Source organism: Callithrix jacchus, chromosome 22 (assembly GCF_049354715.1).
Source record: "Callithrix jacchus isolate 240 chromosome 22, calJac240_pri, whole genome shotgun sequence".
Lineage (NCBI taxonomy): Eukaryota > Metazoa > Chordata > Mammalia > Primates > Cebidae > Callithrix > Callithrix jacchus.
Genome location: NC_133523.1, coordinates 20,725,932 through 20,735,016, shown reverse-complemented (window position 1 = coordinate 20,735,016; position 9,085 = coordinate 20,725,932). Strand labels below are relative to the sequence as shown.

Genomic DNA, 9,085 nt, shown 5'->3' with positions numbered 1-9,085 from the left:
CTTAGAAAATTCCAGCTAGTTTATACTAAAACGTATTTTTGCAGATTGAGTAGGAAAAAAATTTAATCAAAAATTAAGTCTATGTAAATATCAAACAATTGAAAATAAATAAGGCACTGACACTTCAGTCGTTACACTAAACCAGTATTCTGAGTCTAGAAAATTATTCAAACTAAAGTTGGTAGAAAAACTGTATGTAACTTTAAAAGATTACAAACTTTTTTCAAGAGTTATAATTACAAATTTACCTTTTTTGGAAAAAGTACAGATTTTTTCAAGAGCAAATAATGTGGTAGTTAACTCTGTAATTGCTTCATAGTAAAAGTATTGTAATTAACTCTTAAATTACTTCATGCTAATGAAATCTTTCTTTTTTGTGACAGTTTCACTCTGTCACCCAGGCTGAGGTGCAGTGGTGTGATCTCAGCTCACAGCAACCTCCAACTTCCGGGTTCAAGTGACACAATTGCCTCAGCCTCCCTAGTAGCTGGGATTACGGGCACATACCACCACACCTGGCTAGGTTTTGTATTTTTAGTAGAGATGGAATTTTGCCATATTGGCCAGGTTGTTCTCAAACTCGTGACCTCAAGTGATCTGCCCAGCTTAGCCTCCAAAAGTGCTGGGATTACAGGTGTTAGCCACTCTGCCAGGCCCATCCTGTTTCTTTATTCCTATCATATTCATACATAAAAGCATGTGACCAGTTATTGCTGCATCAAACATATGAGATTTTTTTAATTAGGTGAGCATTTATGACCTCTTTTATGAAAGAGTGAGTACATTAAAATGTGAGATGCATGATGAAATTCTAAGTAAAAAGGTTCTTTGTGGTTAACTTACAAGATTGAGTGATGCATGAGGTAAGTGTGCAGAGTAATATTCTTGTGCATTATATTAAGAGACAAATATTTTTAGTTTTAGTTAAAATTAAATTGGCCTGGTGCAGTGGCTCACATCGGTAACTGTGGCACTTTGAAAGACTGACTTGGGTGAATCACTAGGTCAGGAGTTCAAGACCAGCCTGGCCAATGTGGTGAAACCCCATCTCTACTAAAAATACAAAAATTAGTAGGGTTTGGTGATGCATACCTGTAGTCCCAGGTACTCCGGAAGCTGAGGCAGAAGAATCCCTCGAACCCAGGAGGCGGAGGTTGCAGTGAGCCGAGATTGTGCCACTGTACTCCAGACGGGGTGACAGAGCAAGACTCCATCTCAAAAAAAGTTTTTTTTAATTAGTAGTAAAATATTTCACTAATTGTACTTTTATGAAACAAAATGTAGTATGTGTCAACAATTTCAGATTATGTGTGAACTTAATTTCTTGTCAACATTTTTCACATGTTAAATATTGTGCATTAAAGTAACTGTTATTATTCCACTTTCTTTAACCTAGTCCCCTTACTCAAGGCTGTAAGTAAAAGATGGTAAGAATACACTATTTGGTTAAATAATGGACTGACACCTCTAATAATCTTTTTTGCCAATGGCTTAAAACTGCACATAAGGAATATTATTCCTGTAGGTAAAATTCTTCTTCTTTTTTTACGTTTAAATTTACTTGTGTTAATTTTTGTGGGTACATAATATTTGTTATATATACATATTCTGATAGATGCATACAATATATAATCACACTAAGTTAAAGGAGGTGTTCATCACCTCTAGAATTCATTTTTTTTGCATTACAGTCAATTCAGTTCTACACTTTTAGTTATTTTTAACTACAATTTATTATTGACTACAGAATCATTTTTGTAATACTAAAAATTATATACAACCATAAATACAATTTACACATTTGAGTCCTGAATAAATACTTTTTAAAATGTCTTATATATTTTTCTTTGAATATGTGGCCTGTATGTTTGCAAACACACAGACTTTTAGTTTTCATTTACATGGAGTTAAACATACACACCTGTTAGTCTAAATGTAAACCTTAGGCATAAAAAATTACTTGAGTATGAGTTTGTAATTATTTTCAGAATAAAAAATCAATATTGGAAGAAGACAAATTATTTTAATGAGGTGTCTAATTTTGTATTATTTTTATTATTTTTGAGACAAAATCTCACTCTGTTGCCCAGGCTGGAGTGCAGTGGCATGATGTCAGCTAGCTACAACCTCCGCCTCCTGGATTCAAGCAGTTCTTCTCTCTTAGTCTCCCCAGCAGCTGAGACCACGGATAGTTTTTGTATTTTTAGTACAGATAAGGTTTCACCATATTGATAAGGCTTGTCTTGAACTCCTGACCTCAGGTGAATCCACCCATCTTGGACTCCCAAAGTACTGGGATTACAAGTGTGAGCCAGCACACCCAGCCAGATGTTTGATATTTTAGAAAACAAAAATCCTCCAAAATGCTGAATGCAAATCTATACTTTCTTTTTTTAAAAAAAAATAATTCAGTCCCTGTAGAGACTGCCAAAAATGGCCAGTGTCAGCTATATTTCACCGCATCCTAGCAGGGTATTAGGAAAAGTTCTCAGTTAGCAATAATTGTGCCTCGGATAAACCTCGTTGACTACAATACCACCATTGCGCAAAACTGCCAATCTATACTTTCTACTTTGTATTGAATTGATTACTGTAATATATTGCGGCTTACGGTTCAGAATCTCCCCATCCAAATTCTCTGTTTTTACTTGCCTGATACTTATGCTAGACCCATGACTTTCTTGTTTCTTACATATATTTTTTGTTTTATAATTTACAAAGTACTAAGTATGTGAGCTGCTATGTGATTATAAGAATGATTTTAATAAAATTTAGTCATGGGCCAGGCACAGTGGCTCACACCTGTGATGTCAGCACTTTGGGAGGCCGAGGTGAGCATATCAACTAAGGTCAGGATTTTGAGATCAGCCTGGCAAAAAAGATGAAACCTTGTGTCTGCTAAAAATGCAAAACTTAGTGAGGCATGGTGGTGCACCCCTGTAATCCCAGCTACTGCGGAGGCTGAGGCAGGAGAATAGCTTTAACCCGGGAGATGGAGGTTGCAGTGAGCCAAGGTGGCACCACTATACTCCAGGTTGGGTGATAGAGGAAGACTCTTTCTCAATAAATAAATAAATAAATTTAAGTTATGCACACAAAATAATTTTAGCTATAATTCCAAAATTAGTGTATTAAACTTTATTTAGTTGGAACATTCAATTTTGTTCTTTTATTTGGAGAACCCTGTATAAGCCTACTTTTCTTAAGTTACCGTTTGCACTTTTTATAATGGACAGAAGTAATTTTATTTAGAGATAGGGTCAGTTTTTTTAGATAAGTATTATGGAAGCTTCATAAGTCATGAGCATGTTGTTATAATAAATGTAGCAGTGCTTGCTGTGTAACAGATGCCCTAAATATTCCTGTTTTCATTTGTGACTTCAAGTCAGAGGAAGAAAAAAATATCAAAGGTAAACAAATAAGATTGATTATTCATGTGGAGAGGACTTTTGTTCAGGCTGCAAAGCTGAATTTTACTGAATTTAAAAAATGAGCTTTATTTTCTACTTATCTTAAGTTTTGTTTGTTTTATGTGTATTTCAGCCATGTATACATCATAGCCCTTCTTTTTCTGTGTTATTGCTACTGTTTTCCCACTGTTTTCTTCATGCTATGTCATTTCACCTGGTATTCTGTGGGTTTTGATGAGATCTTTGGTATTTTTTAATGCCCTGAAAAACTTGTTTCAACTGGAGAGTTTGCTTATAAATATAGCTTTCAGATCATTTAAGATAAAAGCATACACTGTCCACAGGTGAGAGGGGTAAATCAGTTAGCATGGTGCCTCATTGTAAACAGAAAGGCTTACTAGATTCTTACCCGAAGTGTGACAAATGCAAAGTTTGCTAGAAAATATATCATAGAAATTAAAATTTTAAGAGTTTATGGTAAGTGAACCATATTAAATTTTATTTATTTTATTCTTTTAGACTTGCTCTGTCACCTAGGCTGGAGTGCAGTGGCATGATCTCGACTTATTGAAACCTACATCTCCAGCAATTCTTTCACCTCAGCCTCCTGAGTAGCTGGAATTACAGGCACCCACCATCATGCCTGGCTACTTTTTATATTTTTGTAGAGAGGGGGTTTCACCTTGTTGGCCACGCTGGTCTTGAGCTTCTGATCTCAGGTGATCTGCCTGCCTCGAACTCCCAAAGTGCTGGGATTACAGGCATGAGCCACTGCACATGGCCCTTGTTTTGTTTTGTTTTAAGTAAGAGTAATTCTCACGACTTAGTTGAGATACAGCTTTTTTTGGCTTCTGTTCCCTAATAAGAATTGACATTCAGCATTTTTTAATATATCTGCTTGCCATATGTATGTATTTTCTAGAAAAATATGCTTTTGGCTCATTTTTAATAGTTATTGATTTTGTTGTATAGTCATTTAAGTTTCTTACATTTTTGATATTAACCCCTTGTCCCATTTGCTAGTTATCCCGTTGAATGTATAATATTCTGTGCAGCAACATTTTCATTGGAAGTATTCCAACTCTCATTTTTCCTTTTGTTCCCTGGGATTTTGAATTTAAATAAAATCATTGCCCCACCAATGGTATGGGGCTTTCACTCTGCTTTATTATTATTATTATTATTATTTTTAGTAGTGGCAGTTTCAGAATTTCAGGACTCATATTTACACATCTAATTTATTTTGAGTGAATTGTTATATGTGGTGTGAATTGAAGGTCTCCATTTATTGCTCTGTGTGTGGCCATAAAGTTTTCTCAACAGCATTTACAGTTTTGCCCTAAGAAATTGTCACTTTTATTTAAAATCAATTAGCTATAAGTACATGACTGTATTTCTGGTCTCTTTTATTCTGCTTCATTGGCCCAGTGTCTGTTTCTATTGAATTACCATACTGTTTTTGTTACTATAGTTTTGTAGTATATTTCAAAGTCAGGTAGGGTGATCGTTTCACTTTTTTCTGTTTGATAGCTTTCGCTATTCAGGATTTTTTGTGGTACCACATAAATTAGATGCATTTAATTTTGTGTGTGTGTGTGTGTGTGTGTGTGTGTGTGACAGAATCTTGCTCTGTCACCAGGCTGCACTGCAGTGGTGCAATCTTGGCTCACTGCAACCTTTTCCTCCTAGGTTGATGTGATTCTGCAGCCTCAGTCTCTTGAGTAGCTGAGACTACAGGTATGAGCCACCATGCCCAGTGAATTTTTGTATTTTTATTAGAGATGGGGTTTCTCTATGTTGGCCAGGATGGTCTTGATCTCTTGGCTTTGCGATCTGCCCACCTTGGCCTCACAAAGTGCTGGGATTACAGGTGAGAGCCACCACACCTGGCCTGTTTTTAAGAATTTTTATTAAGTATGTCATTGATATTTTAATTGAGACTGCATTATATCTGTAGATCATTTTGTGTGATGCAAATATTTAACAGTATTAATAATGGCAGTCCATTAATGATTAATTTTTAACTTACATATCAATTTCTTACTTTAATGTTTTTTTGAATATAATGTAAGGTGCTTCAAATTTTTGGTTAAATTTATTTAAAAGTATAGTTACTACAGTTATTGTAGATGGAATTTTTTTAAATATAAATTTGAGAGAGTTGTTAGTTTATAGAAATGCTACTGACAGGCCGGAAGTGGTGGCTCACACCTGTAATCCCAGCCCTTTGGGAGGCTGAGATGGGCAGATCATGAGGTCAGGAGTTCAAGACTAGCCTAGCCAATATGGTGAAACCCTGTCTCTACTAAAGATACAAAAATTAGCCCAGTGTGGTAGCACGTGCCTGTAGTCCCAGCTACTTGGGAGGCTGAGGCAGAAGAATTGCTTCAACCTGGGAGGCAGATGTCGTAGTGAGCCAAGATAGTGCCGCTGCACTCCAGTCTGGGTGACAGAGTGAGACTTTGTCTTAAAAAATAGTAATTACAATATTTATGATAAATAGTACTGAGAAAACAGGTTAGTGTTTATACAGAAAAATGTGGGCTCCTACCTCTTTCCATATAGAAAATATAAGTCGAGGTAGATTAATGACTTTGCTGTGAGTCTTCAAGCTACAAGGATTCCAGGAGAACACTTAGAACTCTTCTAAACACAAGCCCCTGGAATGAGTTTCTGAATAACATCTGAAAAGTGAGTGTAACAGTAAAAATCAAAACTTCTAATTAAACTAAAGAGCTTCTGCTCAGCCAAAGAAACTATCAACAAAGGATACAGACACTCTACAATATGAAATAAAGTATTTCCAAGCTGCTTACAAGTGATTATCATAATCTATACAAAATTTAATATGAAAAATCAGAAAAATAATATAGACGCATCTCAAAGAAAGGCATAAGAGTTGCCAATAAACATTCAAGGAATGCTTAACACCCAAAACATCACTGAGATGTAAATCAAAATGACAAAGTGACACCATTTCACACCAGTTAGAATGGCTTATTATAAGTCAGAAAGTAACATGTTGAAGTTGTGGAGAAATAGGTATCATTGTTACTGTTGGTGGGAATGCGATAAAAGTTTAGCCCCTGTGCAAAGCAGTTTGGGGGATTTCTCAGAGAGCTAAAAATAGAGATGCCATTTAACCCATCAGCCCCATCACTCTCAAAGGAGAATAAATCCTTTTGCCAGACAGAAATTTATTGCAGCAAAATTCACAATAGCAAAAGACTTAGAATTAAACAGGGCATCTATAAATCTTAAATTGGATAAGAAAAATGAGGTACGTATAGAGCATGCGATACTATGCAGCCACAGAAAATAAGGAAAGAATGTCTTTTGCTGCAACGTGAATGCAACAGAAGGCCATTAATGTAAGCAAATTAGCAGACCAGTAAAACAAATACACATTCTCATATATGGGAGATAAAAATTGGGTGCAGATGGAAACAAAGGTGAAAATAAACACTAAAAAAAAGAAACTAAACATCTAAAAAGATGGACAAAGAAAGGGAGAAAAATACTGAAAAACTTTCAGATGCGATGTACTCTACTTGGGCAATGGGATTATTGAGCATCCAAACCTCAGCACCATGCGGTGTACCTATGCTGCAAACCTGCACATGCAGTCCCTTACTGTCAAATAGAAGGAAGAGGTTTTTTTGTTGTTGTTTGGTACAATGACATGTTTCTTTCTTTCTTTTCTTTCTTTCTTTCTTTCTTTCTTTCTTCTTTTCTTTCTTTCTTTCTTCTTTTCTTTCTTTCTTTCTTTTTTGAGATGGAGTTTCGCTGTTACCCAGACTGGAGTGCAATGGCCACGATCTCGGCTCACTGCACCCTCTGCCTCCTGGGTTCAGGCAATTCTCCTGCCTCAGCCTCCTGAGTAGCTGGGATTACAGGCACACACCACCATGACCAGCTAATTTTTTTTTTTTTGTATTTTTAGTAGAGACGGGGTTTCACCATGTTGACCAGGATGGTCTCTATCTTTTGACCTCGTGATCCACCCGCCTCCGCCTCCCAAAGTGCTGGGATTACAGGCTTGAGCCACCACGCCCGGCCGACATGTTTCTTTAGTTCCAAGTTAAGAGTTGGAATCAGCAGTGAAAGAATGATTTACTCCCTAAGGCACAGTGGTAACTGTTTTTAAACCAGGTCTCCCACATTTTGTAAACTATCTTATCTGAAAGCTCTTGGCCTATAGCCCAAGATATGTTTTATTCCCAAGTGTGCAGTTAAAATGACTCTACATCTATATTTTTATATATTAACTATACACTAGACTATATAATTTGTTACTCTTTTTAGAATAAGTAGTAGGTGATTTAATCACATTTTCTTAAGAATGAACCATTTTTAAAAATACGAGACTTTGAAGATCATGCTAAATTATTGAGTTAACAAAACATTTGTCTTAAAAAAAAGCATAGAAGTTTTATGACCATAGCCCAAGAATGATGAAACAGAGAGCGTTAAGACCACACTGCTGCAGCCATTCCATCACAATCATTTTCGTGAAAAAATGAGTCAGAATAAATTTTTTAAATACTTGTTTTGATTCCATCAAAGTGCTAAATTTTTATTTGCTTTATTCTTTTTATTTTTTATTTTTTTGAGATGGATTTTCAAAACTGTGCCAGGCTGGAGTGCAATGGCACAGTCTTGGCTCATTGCAACCTGCACTTCCGGGGTTGGCCAGGCTGGTCTCGAACTCCTGGATTCAAGTGACTTGCATGCCTCTGCCTCCAAAAGTGCTGGGAGTATAGGAATAAGCCACCCTGCCCAGCCCAAAATTTTTTTTTTAAATCTTTTATTGCATTTTAGGTTTTGGGGTACATGTGCAGAACATGCAAGACAGTTGCATAGGTACACACATGGCAGTGTGTTTTGCTTCCTTTCTCCCCTTCACCCACATTTTGCATTTCTCCCCAGGATATCCCTCCCCAGCTCCCCCTCCCCCTTTCCCCCAATAGACCCCAGTGTTTAGTACTCCCCTCCCTGTGTCCACGTGTTCTCATTTTTCATCACCCGCCTATGAGTCAGAATATGCGATATTTCATTTTCTGTTCTTGTGTCAGTTTGCTGAGAATGATGTTCTCCAGATTCATCCATGTCCCTACAAACGACACAAACTCATTATTTCTGATTGCTGCATAATATTCCATGGTGTATATGTGCCACATTTTCCCAATCCAGTCTATCATCAATGGGCATTTGGGTTGATTCCAGGTCTTTGCTATTGTAAACAGTGCTGCAATGAACATTCATGTGCATGTGTCCTTATAGTAGAACGATTTATAGTCCTTTGGATATATATCCAGTAATGGGATTGCTGGGTCAAATGGAATTTCTATTTCTAAGGCCTTGAGGAATCGCCACACTGTCTTCCACAATGGTTGAACTAATTTACACTCCCACCAACAGTGTAAAAGTGTTCCTTTTTCTCCACATCCTCTCCAGCATCTGTTGTCTCCAGATTTTTTAATGATCGCCATTCTAACTGGCGTGAGATGGTATCTCAATGTGGTTTTGATTTGCATCTCTCTGATGACCAGTGATGATGAGCATTTTTTCATATGATTGTTGGCCTCATATATGTCTTCTTTTGTAAAGTGTCTGTTCATATCCTTTGCCCAATTTTGAATAGGCTTGTTTGTTTTTTTCTGTAAATCTGTTTG

At 36.6% G+C, this 9,085-nt stretch overlaps 1 non-coding gene across 1 annotated transcript; it reads right to left on the bottom strand.

Annotated features, from left to right (window-relative positions):
• Positions 1 to 2,412: 2,412 nt before the first annotated feature.
• On the bottom strand, positions 2,413 to 2,553 carry LOC118150410 (U4 spliceosomal RNA). The gene has a single exon (XR_004738509.1). It is a non-coding gene; the product is annotated as a U4 spliceosomal RNA (small nuclear RNA).
• Positions 2,554 to 9,085: the final 6,532 nt, after the last annotated feature.